Source organism: Bubalus bubalis, chromosome 14 (genome assembly GCF_019923935.1).
Source record: "Bubalus bubalis isolate 160015118507 breed Murrah chromosome 14, NDDB_SH_1, whole genome shotgun sequence".
NCBI lineage: Eukaryota > Metazoa > Chordata > Mammalia > Artiodactyla > Bovidae > Bubalus > Bubalus bubalis.
Genome location: NC_059170.1, coordinates 3,286,632 through 3,302,309, shown reverse-complemented (window position 1 = coordinate 3,302,309; position 15,678 = coordinate 3,286,632). Strand labels below are relative to the sequence as shown.

The 15,678-nt window shown below is 38.4% G+C and overlaps 1 long non-coding RNA gene across 1 annotated transcript in view; it reads left to right on the top strand.

The window, feature by feature from the left end:
* Window positions 1–15,678, top strand: part of LOC123329113 — a 108,211-nt gene that overhangs the window by 25,331 nt on the left and 67,202 nt on the right. Inside the window, exon 3 of the long non-coding RNA XR_006544267.2 lies at window positions 5,921–5,973. This is a non-coding gene — a long non-coding RNA (uncharacterized LOC123329113). The remainder of the gene's footprint in view (window positions 1–5,920; window positions 5,974–15,678) is intronic.

The following is a 15,678-nucleotide window of genomic DNA, read 5'->3' as shown; positions in this document are numbered from 1 at the left end:
GTGATACATTTATTTCTCTATACATGGATTAAGCTGTATTTCTAATGGTCCCTCTTGGTCTGAAATTCTTTGGTTCTAGGAAGTCCTTATTTCAAACTAAAATGATGGTGCCTCTAAAATTTAATAGAAATTAGGATCTTAAGTTTTGAAAAAAAAAACACATGCACATTTGAAACCTGGTTCTGCCATTTACTAGTTATATAACCAAAAGGAAGTTTCCTAACCTGTTTCAGTTTCCCTAACTATAAAGAAGGATATCATTAATAGGGTGGTTTCAAGAATTACATTAAATAGTGCATATATAATCATATGGGGTAAGGACTCAGAAAACGATAGCTATTATTATTTTTCACTCCCTGTTAATGGCACCCTTAAGTTAAAATAGCATTTCCCAAGTTGTGTTTGGTGGAAAACAGTCCTACAAATGCTATCACAAAAGGATTTTGTAGTCATATTTTTAGGAAATGATTATGCTTTGTTTTCCTCTATTTTCAAGACACGTTAGCACATTAAAAGCTCTAGAAAGTTCTTCAATAAATAAATCTGCTTAAATGTGTTGATCCAGTATCCTAAACATATTTGACTGCACAGCACTTTTTTTCTCTCATAGGGGCATACCTAGTCACATGTATGACCAAGAAAAGAGTTGAAACCTTTCAGGTATGATTTCAGGCATCTATCAATGGATGGAAGCAGTAGAAAGGAGAATGTTGGGGGCATTCCATGCAATCCCCAGTGTGAGTTCTTTTTAACTCCTCACTAGAAAATCAGGCTTTATCCAGAAACTCTAGCCTGCATCAGAAGCTGATAAACTAAAGTCGGTGAACCTGACATCTGTTTTTATAAATAAAGCTTTATTAGAACATAATCATGTTAATTCATTTATGCATTATCTATAGCTGCTTCAATATTACAAGGGCAGTGTTGAGTTGTGACCGAGACTGAATGGCCTGTAAAGCCTAAAATATTTACTGTGCATGCGGGGAAGTTTCTTCAGTTGTGTCCAGTTCTTTGCGACCCTGGACTGTAGCCCGCCAGGCCCCTCTGTCCATGGGATTCTCCAGGCATGAATACTGGAGTGGGTTGCCATGTCTCCTTCAGGGGATCTTCCCAACCCAGGGATTGAACACATATCTCTTATGTCTCCTGCATTCTCAGGTGGGTTCTTTACCACTAGGGCCACCTGGGAAGCCCTAAAATATTCACTATCTGGCCCTTATAATAATAAAAAAAAAAAATATATATATATATATGTATATGTTAGCTCTGGCTTGATGACAAGATTACATCTACAGGAACTGTGATTAGATTTTTAATCCATTTTAGTAAATTTTTGTTTCTAGTTCATAAAGTAAGGTGATATATCTTTATATAAATAATCCTAACCATAGAAAAGATACTAAAAGACCCCAAGAACTCTTTTACTCAAAGGGAGCAGAAGATGAGAGAAACTCTCTGAAAAGACAGGAATTTATAGCTCACAGGAGCTTTATTTCCCTTCAGCTATGGGGGCCTTAACTCTGAACACAGAGTAGTTCTCTGAGGAATTGCATTGTTGTCCAATTTTCTTATTAAATTTTCTCATGTTCTCTTTATGTCACACTAAGTTGTAGTTTAGAATGATATCATTTGAGATGTTACTGTATCTTTTATCATGCTTAGTAAGTTGCTCAATAATTCCTGGTGAATTAGTTCTGGGGTAGCAGTGCCACAGAGGGGGAGAATAAACAAGAGAGTTTTGTTTTCTTTTTACTGAAATGATTAAAAAAGAACCTACTGTGGGTCCTGTGGGTTTGGATTCATGGCTGGTACCACATAAGTAGCTATTAGGGAAATGAATGGGATTTCTGAGAAGGTTGGATTTCACCCAACCTTCTGATTTCTATTATATCATAAGGAGCTCATATAAATATCTTATTAAAATTTATCATTCCCAATTTTTAGAGTACAGAAAGAAGCTGTGCCTTTTCATACAAACTAGGAATCCTTGGTCTCACAGGATGTTTACTTTGTGGTTGCAGAAATTAATTTTGAGCTCTGAGTTTTAGGAGTCTTTATCCATCCATTCAACAATTTGCTTGGAACTAATTTGATACCATGCACTGAGTATGTAGAGGGGTGAGCAAATTAGATACATCCTTGCCCTCATGGAGATCCAAAGTTTAATGGGAGAGACACGCAACAAAAAAGTACTGAGATAATTGTGTAGCGGTCACCTGTGATGCATGCTCCGAGTGGTAGGTAACAGGAGGGTGGGTCAGGGTGTCGTCTGAGCACTTCACTTGAACCCTGAAGGGTGTCATGGAACCAGGTCTACCTGGGGAAGAGAAAGACATTCCAGGTACTGGGAGCAGCATGAAGGGAAGGCTTTCTTAAATATGGTGGTTACATTTTAGAAGAAGATCTCAAATTCTGATCTTGGCATATTCTTGAATTAGTTTATTTTCAAGTAACTTCACTGTTCTTGGCCTCAACCTTCCTATCTCTTATACATCAGTAGCAACTTCAACATAAGTGCTTTCTAGAAAACCATGGGAAATCTTGCTAGTTCTTTGATCAGGATTAATGGGGAAAGATTGCTTCCGTGGTAATGCCTTCTCATCTGTTAAAATCTTAGAATATGACATCAGGCTGAATCTCAGTGGTCACTCAAGGATCGTCATATTTGTGTAGGGGTACAGTGTGACAGGATCTGAATAGAATAATTCCAGTCTATGATTTTTGTAATTCAAGTTGAATATACCAAATCTGAGATAATATTTCTTCCAAACTGCTGACTGGAAGAAAAATTCCCAGCCATATTTATATAATTTATTGTGAGTTAAAAAATGAAAATAAAGTAAAATAAAATTTATTAAGCAGTTTGCCCCAAACTGTACTAATTAAGTCTCTACAGATAAAAATACTCATAAATAGTCATATTTTAAAATCAAAGTCAAATATGGGGCAAATACTTGTGTTCATGCACTAATAAACCTGAGTTATTAAGTGAAATCTGTATTGTACTCTTTAAGATTCCATCCATTAATAAGTGTTTGATAAAAATGTAAAGATGGAATACTGTTTAAAGAGGAAACACATCCCCAGTACTTCCAGTTGAATCCAGCTCAGTGAAATGCAAATTTTATAAATTCCAATCCATCAAATAGAAATTTTACTATAAAAGGTTTTCATGGAAATAATAGCTGTCAACTATCAATTAATGCACACGGTCCCATTTTCCTTAAGTATGGTATTGAACTTTAATGAAAGGTTACTTATTCTATCAAATTGCTTTATACTTCATAAGATTAAACTTAACCAAAAATTAACATCAGTATTCCATGAAGAGAGCATGCAAACAGAATTCACCTAAATGACAGGGGAGCCTAAATGTTTTTGTTGCATACCGAGAAATATGCTTCCAACACACATTTTAAAAATGCAAAGAATTCATTTTTTTAAAACCCATGCTAACAAAATTTAACCCATTCCCAACCGTGTGTTTCTCCTGTATTTCTTGGCCTCCTTACTTTGAACGACATAAGACGTAGACATAGGGGCATTGTTTTTGTGTGCGTTAGTAGAGGGGAAAACCCCCAAAGCTCAGCAGCGGCCGGTGTGGCATGTGCTACACTGGGGTTTGAACAACTTGGTTTCAAATTCCATTTCTGTCATTCACAAGATATGTAATCCTAAGCTGGATGTTTTGTCCTCCTAAGTTGAAAATTCTCCAACTGTAAAGTGAGAACAACGGACTTATCTTTGAAGACTGTGCTGAATATTAAGGAGAAAAGTGCATAGGCAGTTTGGAACACAGCAAGTGTCTAATAATAAATGAATGGTAGTCGTACTTATTATTACAGGACTGGCACAAGGTTAGGTAAGGGTGTCAATACCCTAATATAGAAAGCCACTGCCCAACCAAATTAGAGATGCCCACAGATAGAAAGGTCTTAATGGACTGCAGTTTTGTGAAAGTGTTAGTCACTCAGGTGTGTCCGACTCTTTGCCACCTCATGGACTGTATCCTCTGTCCATGGAACTCTCCAGGCTAGAATACTGTAGTGGGTAGCCATTCCCTCCTCCAGGGGAATCTTCCTATCCCAGGGATCGAACCTGGGTCTCCTGCACTGCAGGCAGATTCTTTACTTGTTTGAGCCACCAGGGAAGCAGTTTTGTGAAATCACCCATCTTCAAAGCTCCAGAAGTAACAACACAGTGTGCTATAATGAAGAGTAACTGATAATAATGCTGATGACCAGGCATGCTCTATGATCTTTGGAAACGAACACCAAAATTTTTGTTGATTATTTTTCTTCCAAAAACCATGTGTGTATCAATATGGAATGGCATTGACTGCTGCTAACTAAGTAAAGTTGAATCAGGAGATCTGAGTTACAGTCCCAGCTTTGATGCTAACTGAATGCATGTCCTTGGACAGCCCTTCTCCCTTCCTAGACGCCATTTCCCCACCTGTTAGATGGGCAGTGGGGAGGTGAGTGTGGGAGTGTATGAACAGCGGGAAGGGGGGCTCTGGCTACATGGAAGCGTGTGTGTCTCCCGCAGGGCCCGCCCCCACTCAGCCCCGGCCAACTGTTGCCTTGTGAGAACCCAGACCCAGTATTGCCACATCTGCAAGAAAAGTCAGAAATTGAGACTTGGCAAATAATTAAAGATGATTATTTTAAAACTGTGTGCTAGTCAAACAAAGCACATTTACAGGAGGGTTTCGTGCTTTTGGATTGCCCATTTATAACTGGGGTGGATGCTTTCTGAAAGCTCTGTCCAGGTCTGCAGAGTTCTAATTTTAGGGAAGTCTTCTTTTTGTTGGATTCTCTACACTATAATCCTGAAAAAAATGATTTACAAAACCCAAATAGATTTTGGCATGAACTAAGCTTAAATTGACTGCCTTCTATCATGAATTAATATTAACCAGAGCTTGTCAGATACTAAATATTTGTTTTAGGAATACACACAGCCTCGGCTTTCATCTGGGTTAAGCTCTAATCTTTGGCCTGTCAGTTCCAGGATATAGCACTGGATAAATCATGCTCTCTTGAACAGATAGATGCCAGGGTGGTTGTATACAAATGGAACAATGTGTCAATGAACACCCGAGTTTGGGTTACATCTACTATAAACATTGACATTCTTTTGCAATGAGCCCATTTGCTGCTTAAGCACTTACAGCTTTGGAAGGTTTGATGCTTCTGTGCTCAATCAGGTTCTAATGATTTCAGATGTTTGCAATTAATGAACCATTAGATTAATTGGTGGAGTACCAGAAGAAGGGTTTCAGAACTGGGTCAGAACCACAGACAAGCTATTACCTGGCAGTCACCAGAGGCAAAATGATGAGAAGTTGGATGAATGATTTTATTCACTACTCCTACCCGTCCCTGCATTTGTACTTTTCTTCCTGGTTAAGAATTTGCACCGACCAGCGTCTTAAGTTCAGCAAACAAGAGAAAGCGAGGAGAGGGTTGGGAAAAAAAAAGAAAAATGATTGTTTCCTATTACTCCAGTTAAGACTTGATCTTCTGAAAACTGAGATTTTCAATGGTACCAAAAATTGACACCATTTCTCAGCGTTTGTCTGAATCTCTCACTCTCTCTGGGCTTTTTTCCTAAGCTCCTATGTTTTATTAATTATGTAACACGTCGGCCATCTTAGAAAAGTGATTAATGGGACTTCAGAAACATGGAAATAAATAAACCAAGCTTCGATATATGATTATGTAGACTCGCTATAAACCCCAGGGTAGCCATCTTTTAAGAAGGGTGCCTAAGGAGTTGAACACAGCCCATCGCTACAGTACTTAAAGGCTGGCAGCACCGTGAGTTATCACCGGCGGCGGATGGCACTTTAGATGAATTTGTAATTTGAAAAGTTAAATTAACCCTGAAATATATTATTTGTCTGTTTTCCACTCAGGAAAGAGATCTTCACGTGTACAGACTCTTGCTGGTGTGGAGGGGCATTCCAAGGTAAGCTAAGCTCAAATACTTGCTTAATTGATGGTGGCTGTTATTTTTTCACAGCAAAAAAAGTCAGTTTTGGAAAAAAGACACCACCACCACAAAAACATATTTTCAAAGAAAATACCGATGCTTCCTTCATTTTGGGTCTCCCCACTAGAAGGTAAACTCCATGGGGTCACGGTCTTGGTTATGGGCTCTATCTGCACTGACGGCAAGGATCTGTCACACAGCAGGTTCTCAACAAGTATTTGTTGCCTGAATGCAGAAATAAATATTTTTTTTGTCAAGAGAAAATATTTGTGTGGTCCTGGAGGAATACTGGGGCTTCCTAGGTGGCTCAGTGGTAAAAATCTGCCTGTCAGTGCTGGAGACGCAAGAGACATGGGTTGGATTCCAGGGTCGGGAAGATCTCCTGGTGTAGGAAATGGCAACCCACTCCAGTGTTCTTGCCTGGAAAATCCCACAGAGGGGTCTGGCAGGCTACTGTCCATGGGGTCTCAAAGAGTCAGATGTGACTTAGCGACTAAATGGCAACAGCAGGAGGAATACTGATTGGCCCAGGCAATGATCTTAACTGCTCTGGGGGCAGGCTCATTTCTGTGTTTATTCAGGTAACCTTTACTGATGATCTAGTATGTTCTAGACCTTGTTCTAAATATTGCAGATGTAGCAGTTCACAGTGCATAGTTTCTGCTCCTTACGGACCTTACCTTCTCACGGGGAAGACAGAAATCAAACATAATTACACAAGGGATATATTTAATGAAAAGTTGGGTAAGAATTTTGAAGAAAAAAATACTGGCATCCTGAGACCATTTTGAAATGGAAGCCTGCTCTAGCTTGGAGAGAACAGGAAGTCTTCCCTAGGGAAGTAATGTGTAACCTGAGACTTTGAGGATAAAGGAGTTGGAGGGCTTTTGGAGCGGAGGGAAAGCATGAGCCAAGGTCCTGAGGCGGGAATAGCTCCCCTTTGAAATGTGGCAGGCAAACCAGGGCAGCTGTAGTGGAGAGGGGTGGAGGGGGCAGAGAGTGGGAAGCAAGCAAGCGTGGGCGCGGTGACTGTGTCTGTGAAGCCATCTGGAGGAGCCTGCCTTTATTTTGAAAGCAGTGTCATCGACATCTGTCCCCAAGTAAGATAGTAAAGTGATCAAATTTTAATTTTAAAAATGTTATTCAAAAATTAGAAATTATTTTTAAATGGTGAAAGGAGTCCAATTTTAGGTTTTCTTGAATTCTCTTACAAGAAAGAAATAATAAATACGTTTAAAGTAAAATAATAAAGAGCTAATGGTTGGGGGCAAAAAGAACTTACCTTCAATTATCCATGTGTTAATTCAGTGCTGCTCCAGAAACATTTTCATCTGAGCCTACTTCTGAAAGTGACACCAACTTCAGAGATTTCATGAGGTGGATTGGTTTTGTTTTCAATTAAATAAGAAATTTCTAGAGTGCAAAGTGTTCAAAATGTTTTCCTCCTTTGCTAAACTTGTGTAGATACTGTCAATTCATGGAATTATTTGATTGCCCAGTTGTTCCTTCATTTGTACAGGAAATGTAAGCACCTCGCATAGGTCATGCCTTAGCTGCCAGGGCTTGGAATGGGGGTAAAGATGCTCTCTGTGAGCCATGTAAGTGGTGTTCAACAAGTGTTTGACGAACGGTTGAATGATGAAGAAGGTGTTTCCAATCAGGAATGACACATAGATAATACAGTGTGGCCCTTGTTTTAAGAGATATAAGAAAAAGAATGCTCTGGGAGAGACCAATCTTATATGAGTATAGCAGGAATAGGAGGCTATCAGGGAAGACTCTAGTGAGAAGGCAATCTTTAATTTGCGCTTTGAAGAATCAGTAGGACTTCCTAAGGAAAGAATATAGTATAATCAGTAACCAACAGGCAGAATTGCCTAAATCTTAGTCATTTTGTGATTTAATCTCTTGTATACCACATTCTTAATTTTTGCCATGGACTTTTCTTTATTATACTCTTGTTTGTTTTAAAAGTTTTATTTTTTCTAGCCATTATCTACCTTTATTACAATCATGGATGAAGATTGGAGTATGAGTGGAGGGAAACTTAAAGATATTTCTAGCTATTTTATTGTTTTTGATTGAGTGGGAAAAATTATTTTCTTGATTTCTCTTTCTGATAGTTCATTGTTAGTGTATAGAAATGAACATATTTCTACATATTAATTTTGTATCCTGCAACTTTATTGAATGAGTTTGTTGTTTCTGACAGTTTTTGGTGGAGCCTTGAGAGTTTTCTCTATATGGTGTCATGTCACCTGCACATAATGATGGTTTTACTTCTCTTCCGATTTGGATGCTTTTCTTTTTTAAATTTTTTCTCTGATTGCTGTGCGTGGGACTTCTAATACTATGTTGAATAAAAGAGTGGTCATCCTTGTCTTGTTCTTGATCTTAGTGGAACAACTTTCAACTTTTCACCATTGGTATGATGTTAGCTGTGGGTGTGTCATACATAGGGCTTATCATATGGAGGTATGTTACCTTATGCTAACTTTATTAAGAGTATTTATGATGAATGGATGTCAATTTTGTTAAATGGCTTTTCTGCATCTATTGCGGTGATCATGTGATCTTTATTATTTGTTTTGTGGTGTGGTATATCACATTGATTGATTTGCAGGTGTTGAACTATCCTTATATCCTTGGGATAAATCCCACTTGATTGTGGTGTATGATCCTTTATTGTTTAACTTGGCTTGCTAATATTTTGTTGAGGTTTTTACTCTTGTTTAATATTTTAATTTAAATAGATTTAAAAATTTAGCCTTACCCTAGGTAAAAAGAGCTATGAAAGCATGGTGCATTGTGTTCATTTTATTTTCCTTAAATCATATTTGAAGAAATAAATATGCTAAGGATTGCTTATCCAGTATCCATTTTCCCCCTTTCCTTTTTTAACTAAACCCCAATGTGGTGTGTTATCCATCCACCTTTCTTCCATGCTTCAAAGAAAGCTGAGCACATCCCCAGTTCAGGAAGGTAGAACCTGATTAGTCATCACTTATCAAAATCTCATTCGCTTCTGTGGTGATTGCTTCAGGGGCAGACATCTGTCCCAGTTCTAGCCAATGAGAGGTAAGAAGACTCTGCAAGGGGATTTCTGGGAAGGGTTTCCTTAATCTGAAACAGACATCTGAAGAGGATATTTCTGCATCTCTGGAGCTGCAGAAACTCATCTTGTGACCATCAAAGAAGCCAGCCTGCAGGTAAGGCTCACATGTTAAGTGGCAGAATGGACACAATCATAGAACTGCTTTCTTAACCAGCTGAGAGTGCTCTAATTCTGGAGCTCTGACTGTATAAGAGAGTACTGAAGGTCTAGATAGTAAATATTTTAGACTTTACAGACCAAGAAGCAAAGGTCAAGGATATCACATATTTATGTAACAAGAAACAAAACAAATTTCCATCAATTAATTATTGATGAAATTCAAAATAATACAATAATAGAGTATAATTGTCATAGTAGAGATTACTAAGGAGAAGAATGGATTTGTGTGTGTGCGCGTGTGTTATCACCAAATTGCTTGCAGTTATTTATCTGTAAAAACCATTCTTGATATTCAGAGCATATAAAAGCATACAAAAGTTCAGATTTGACTGGTGGACTATAGCTTGCCAACCCCTGTTTTAAGGCAATTTTTATTTAGCAATTTGTTTAGTAATTGGTGGAAAATTATTCACAAATAATCTCTCCTCTTCATAGCCAAGGGCATCCTAATTGACGTGCAGTCAACATCAGAATAAAACTTTCCTTATGAATCACTCCAGTCCATCTTATGTTCACCAAAGGGGTGATTAACCAACTTTAGGAAATAATAATTTGCATTCATTAAGTACTTATTATGTGCCTGGTATTAGATTCTAAATATTTTACATATATGAATGAATTTAATCCTTACAAAAACCCATCAAGTAGGCATTATCATCATTGCCATTTTGTGGCATGAGGAAACTAAGTCACAGAGCCTGTGAATAGTTCTCTGCGAGAGTGAGGCGGTGAGTAGTGGTAATGATTCTCTTCCACTCTGCCGCTCACTGTGGTGCGTCATCCCTGTGTGTGTGTGTATGGACTGTGTGCATGAACTTGCTTCTGATTTCGAACTTCCCAAACTAACTGGCACATCTGAAGGAAGTCAGATATGGAAACAGATGATGCAGCTTTAAAAAAATTATCACTACATTTCTTTATGGTTGAAGGGCATCTGGAGCAATTTAAGAAGTTAGAAGGGGAATACAATGTTTTACAACATAATGTGCCCCAGGATTGCCGTCTGAGTGGGAGACGTGTTGGTTGAATAATGGCTCTGTGCCTTCCTTTTCTGGTATGCCTTATCCAGATTTTGAGAACATTACTGTAGTGAGGTTGGCTCTTTATTTATTTAGTTTTGAAGAATTATCTTTAATTCTAGCATTCCAGGGAATAACATAGTACTCCAAATAATAATTCATACAAAAATGGAAAAAAATGGATAAATCATATCCTTCACAAGGTAGCGAACAAAGAATGAAACTGTGAATCATTCAAAAGCAAAAAAAAAAAAAGGACTGTGAATAAACCCCTATAATTATGCACCACAAAAGGAAAGCCAACTCCAAATGGTTCAGTAACCTCCTCACCAGCCTCGCGAATAATCGTTGCAATCTCAGTCTCTCCCTTAAGAGAGTGAGCAGCACACATTGAAAAAAAAAAAGTGTAAACATGAGCAGCAATTTTTCATCTAAATACAAAACAAAATGCAGCGGCTCACCTTAAGGTTTGCTACTGAGCCCTAGTGCAGAGAATTTTAATTTACAATCTGTCCCTCCCTTTAAAAGGTCAACCAAGGGGGAGATGCAACACAATTATGAAAGTTCCTTTCTAACCAGGCAATACCTTTCTCCCTGACCTCCCCCAGTGGTGGTCCCGTCTGAAATGAACCCAGAGAATTAATACTTCAATGATTAACCAAATTTAAAGACAATAATTAGTAAACAGTTTTGTCAGCCTTAAAGCTGTGCTGCTGCCATTAACATTTCTATAGTTCTCCAATTACATTATAAATCAAAAGTAATGCAAAAAGACAGTGTACTAATGAGAACGCAAAGGCCGCATCAAAAATTCAGATGTCAGCCTCTCCCTCCCTCTGCCATTCTTCTGTTAATTTATTTTATTTTCTCAAGCAATGGAGCCACAGATGCAGCATCATTATAAATACCCCTTTTACCCCAGAAAATGATGATTAGTAAAGTCAAGAAGCAATAGAGTAGAGGGTTTATTATTTTTTCTTCTCCACATCTACCCTTTCTTTTCTAGAGTTTATTTTGAAAGACAAAAAAATGAAAAATAAAATAAATACTCATGGACAGGGAGGGAAGGACTGAAAAAGCATCATGCAAAACAGATGTAAAACAGTCTCTATAATACTGCATGCTACTATTGATACTTTATTTCTGTCTCTCTTGCCTGTCAAGGCAATCAATAGAGTCCTTCCCCAGACTCATATCTTTATGTTTCCTCTCAATTATGGTTGTTCAACATCAAACTGGATCATCTCAAACGTACCTACTAGGATCGAAGGAAAGATAAGTCAGACTTTTTAAGATGATGTCTTATCTGTTGGAGTGGGTTAAATTGCTGTACTTTCTGAACACATTCTGTTTTCCTGCTCCTTCAAGAAGTCATTTGCAGCTCTGCTTCTGCGGTAATGTAGCCTATTTCATCAAACAAACAAACAAAAAAAGAGTAGCTTTCAGTTTTGTTGCATATACATGGGCTTCTGGAGTGCTTGTGTGTTTGAATAGCATACATGCGATTCAGGGCTCCCTTTGACTTTTTGCACTGGGCAGAGCAAACTCATTCAAGTATGCCATTCCCAGCTACCTGGATGCTTATGCAAGGATATCATTTAGGCATGGGTAAGGTCGATCATGATGATGCAAAGTCTGCTTCAATGATTCAAGAATGTTTTGCATCTCAATCAAGTATACCCCAGTATAAGAGGTGTTAGCCATTTGTAACTTGTCACCTGGTGGATTTCCAAACATGTAACTAGAATATTCTTTAATACCATACACAACAATAAATTCAAAATGAATAAAAGACCTAAATGTAAGACTGGATACTATAAAACTCTTAGAGGAAAACATAGGCAGAACATTCTCTGACATAAATCAAAACAATATCTTTTTTGATCCATCTCTCAGAGTAATGGAAATAAAAACAAAAATAAACAAATGAGATGTAATTAAACTCAAAAGCTTTTGCAAAGCAAAGGGAACCACAAACAAAAAGACAACCCACAGAATGGGAGAAAATATTTGCAAATGATGCAATCCAAGAAGGGATTAGTCTCCAAAATTTACAAACAGCTTATGGGACTCAATTTCCAAAAACCAAATTACCCAATCAAAAAATGGACAGAAGACCTAAATAGACATTTCTACAAAGAAGACATGCAGATGGCCAAGAGGCACAAGAAAAGATGCTGAATGTCACTAATTATAGAGAAGTGCCAATGAGTGCTACAGTGAGGTATCACCTCCCACCAGTCAGAATGGCCTTCATCAAAAAAAAAAAAAAAAAAAAAAATCTACATCATAAATGCCGGTCAGTGTGTAGAGAGAAGGGAACCCTTCTTTGCTGTTAATGGGAATGTAAATTGGTGTAGTCACTATGGAGAACAGTATGGATGTTTCTTAAACACTAAAAATAGAGCTACCATATGATCTAGCAGTCCCACTCTTGGGCATATATCTGGAGAAAACCGTGGTTCAAACAGGCACACGCACCCCAGTGTCCATTGCAGCACTGCTTACAAGAGCCAAGAAGGGGAGCAACCTAAGTGTCGATCAAGACAGGAATGGATAACTATAGCTGGGACATGGAGGCAACCTCGATGTCCATCGGTAGACGAATGGATAAGGAAGTTGTGGTACATATACACAATGGAATATTACTCAGATATAAAAAAATGCATTTGAGTCAGTTCTAATGAGGTGGATGAAACTGGAGCCTATTATACAGAGTGAAGTAAGTCAGAAAGAGAAACACCAATACAGTATACTAACGCATATATATTGAATTTAGAAAGATGGTAACAATGACCCTATATGTAAGACAGCAAAAGCAACACAGATGTAAAGAACAGACTTTTGGACTCTGTGGGAGAAGGCGAGGGTGGGACGATATGAGAGAATAGCATTGAAACATGTACATTACCATATGTGAAATAGATGACCAGTGCAAGTTTGGTGCATGAAGCAGGACACTCAAAGTTGGTGCTCTGAGGCAACCCAGAGGGATGAGGTGGGGAGAGAGTTGGGAGGGGGACTCAGGCTGGGGGACACATATGCTCCTGTGGCTGATTCATGTTGATGTGTAGCAAAAACGACCACAATATTGTTAAGTAATTGGCCTCCAGTTAAAATAAATGAATTTAAAAAAGAGAGGAATGCATAAAGAAGATGTGGTACGTATATACAATGGAATATTACTCGGTCATTAGAAAGAATGAGATAATACCATTTGCAGCAAGGTGGATGGACCTGGAGGCTATCATGCTAAGCAAGCAAGTCAGAGACAGTCAAACACCATATGATGTCATTTTTATGCACAATCTAAAAAAATGGTACAAATGAACTTATTTGCAAAACAACCAGATTCACAGACACAGGGAAAGAATTTATGGTTACCGAGGGAAGCGTAGTGACGAGGGATAGATTAGGAGTTTGGATCAATATGTACACATTGCTGTATGTAAGATGCCAACCAGGACCTACTGTAAAAAAAAAATTAAAAAAATACAGAGGTGCAAAGCTGATGGCACAGTAGCCTCTGTTTCCCCGAAGCTTCTGAAGCCTCAGCAAGGAGGCACAGAATTCACTGCCGCGTAGTCTGGATTTGCCAGCCTGCACACTAGCAGCACCGTGGATCTCGGGAGAAACCTGGGATTTGTGTGTTAAGTCTCCACTGGCGCACAGGACAGAGCCTGCTCCTGAAGACCCACGCAGGTGGCCTGAGAGGTCTGTTAGACAAGCAGATGGGCTCTGTTTTGCAAAACCTCCAAGTTCGTACATTCTGAATTGAATAGACCATACACATTTGTAGGGAGTGACTGTGTTATAAATTAGGGTGTTTAAACAGAAGCATTCTTTTAGCTAGGCAAATTTTAACCCCCAAGAAAGAGGATTAGTTGTGAAATTACTTAAACACAGAATCTATTGTATGCACAATTGACTCGATCAACATGGATTTGAACTCCCTGGGGCCACTTATGTGAGGATTTTTTTTTTCCAATAAATACTGCAGTGTACATGGTCTGAGATTGGTTGAATCCATGGATGTGAAACTGCAGATACAGAAAACCAACTATGAGATCTGAGTGTCTGGATTTTGGCCTCTGTGATGGGTCCTGAAACCAATCCCTTGTAGATACCAAGACACAACTGTACTTTTAAATGCACCACTTGGGGTGGGAGTGGTAATTGGTCACAAAATTTTCTCTGTGACAAAAATAGAAGTTAAAATTTTATGTTTTTATCTTTCCATCTAGTTTCTATTGCCTGAATTATAACTGAGGAAAGTTGTAATCAGAAATTGATCCAAATCAATTGTCCTGGTTTTATTTTGTGACTTCATTTAAGAGTTGCACTGTGCTCAGTCATGTCCAACTCTTTGCTCGCCAGGCTTCTCTGTCCTTGGGATTTCCCAGGCAAGAATACTGGAGTGAGGTGCCATTTCCTCCTCCAGGGGATCTTCCCAACCCAGGGATTGAACCTATGTCTTCTGCATTGCAGGCAGATTCTTTATCACTAGCACCACCTGGGAAGCCCCATTTAAAAGTTGAGCTAAGTCTAATTACAAGGGTTGAAAACATGTTTCTTGATCTTTGCAGGCATCTCTGTTCATTCCTACACACTTGAGCAGAGATTTTCTAAGCACACTGAATCTATGTATTCTCTATTCTCTTCATTATAACAAGGTTCAGAAAAAAATAGTATAAAATAAATATTAAAAAAAGAAAAGAATTGAAAAGCAAAAACATCTACTTATTAAGAAGCCCCTTTTTAGCAAGTGGGACTGCAAATGAGTCCAGGGACATCGATTGTTCCTCACCTGCAAAATTATTTCCTAGTCTTATGAAGTCTAAAATCCTCTGAAGTCCAATATGGATCCCAGATACACTGATAGGATTAGAAATAGCATTTTTAAATAGAAAAGTGCATGACAGAGTAGGGCATAAAATAATGGTTTTCTTTTTGAAACCATAAACGTGTACCATATTTGTCTGGAAGTGTGTCTGTGAAACTTAAACAATCCCTGGAGACATCCATCTAATTTTTCTTTTTTTGACTTTGTTCTCGATTGAAATTCCGCTCTCTCAAAGTTTGTGCTGCCAGCTCCCCACTCCCCACTCTCCCTCGCTCCTGTTTCCCTCAATTTCCTTCCGTTTATGACCCTTTTCGGTTGCGCCCCTTGATTTATGGTCATTTGTGTGATTGCTCTGCTTTACTTTATGGCAGTTTATGTCATACTGGTCTTGTCATAAATGACTACCGTAAAGTGAGGTAAAATATCATAAAACATTAGTGAGTCCCTGATACTCAAGGTTCTTCAGAATAAGCCCTGACAGGTATCAACCATAGAAAAACAGATTTGGCCATTTGAAGGGTGCAGCATTTGTAAAAATAGTAAAC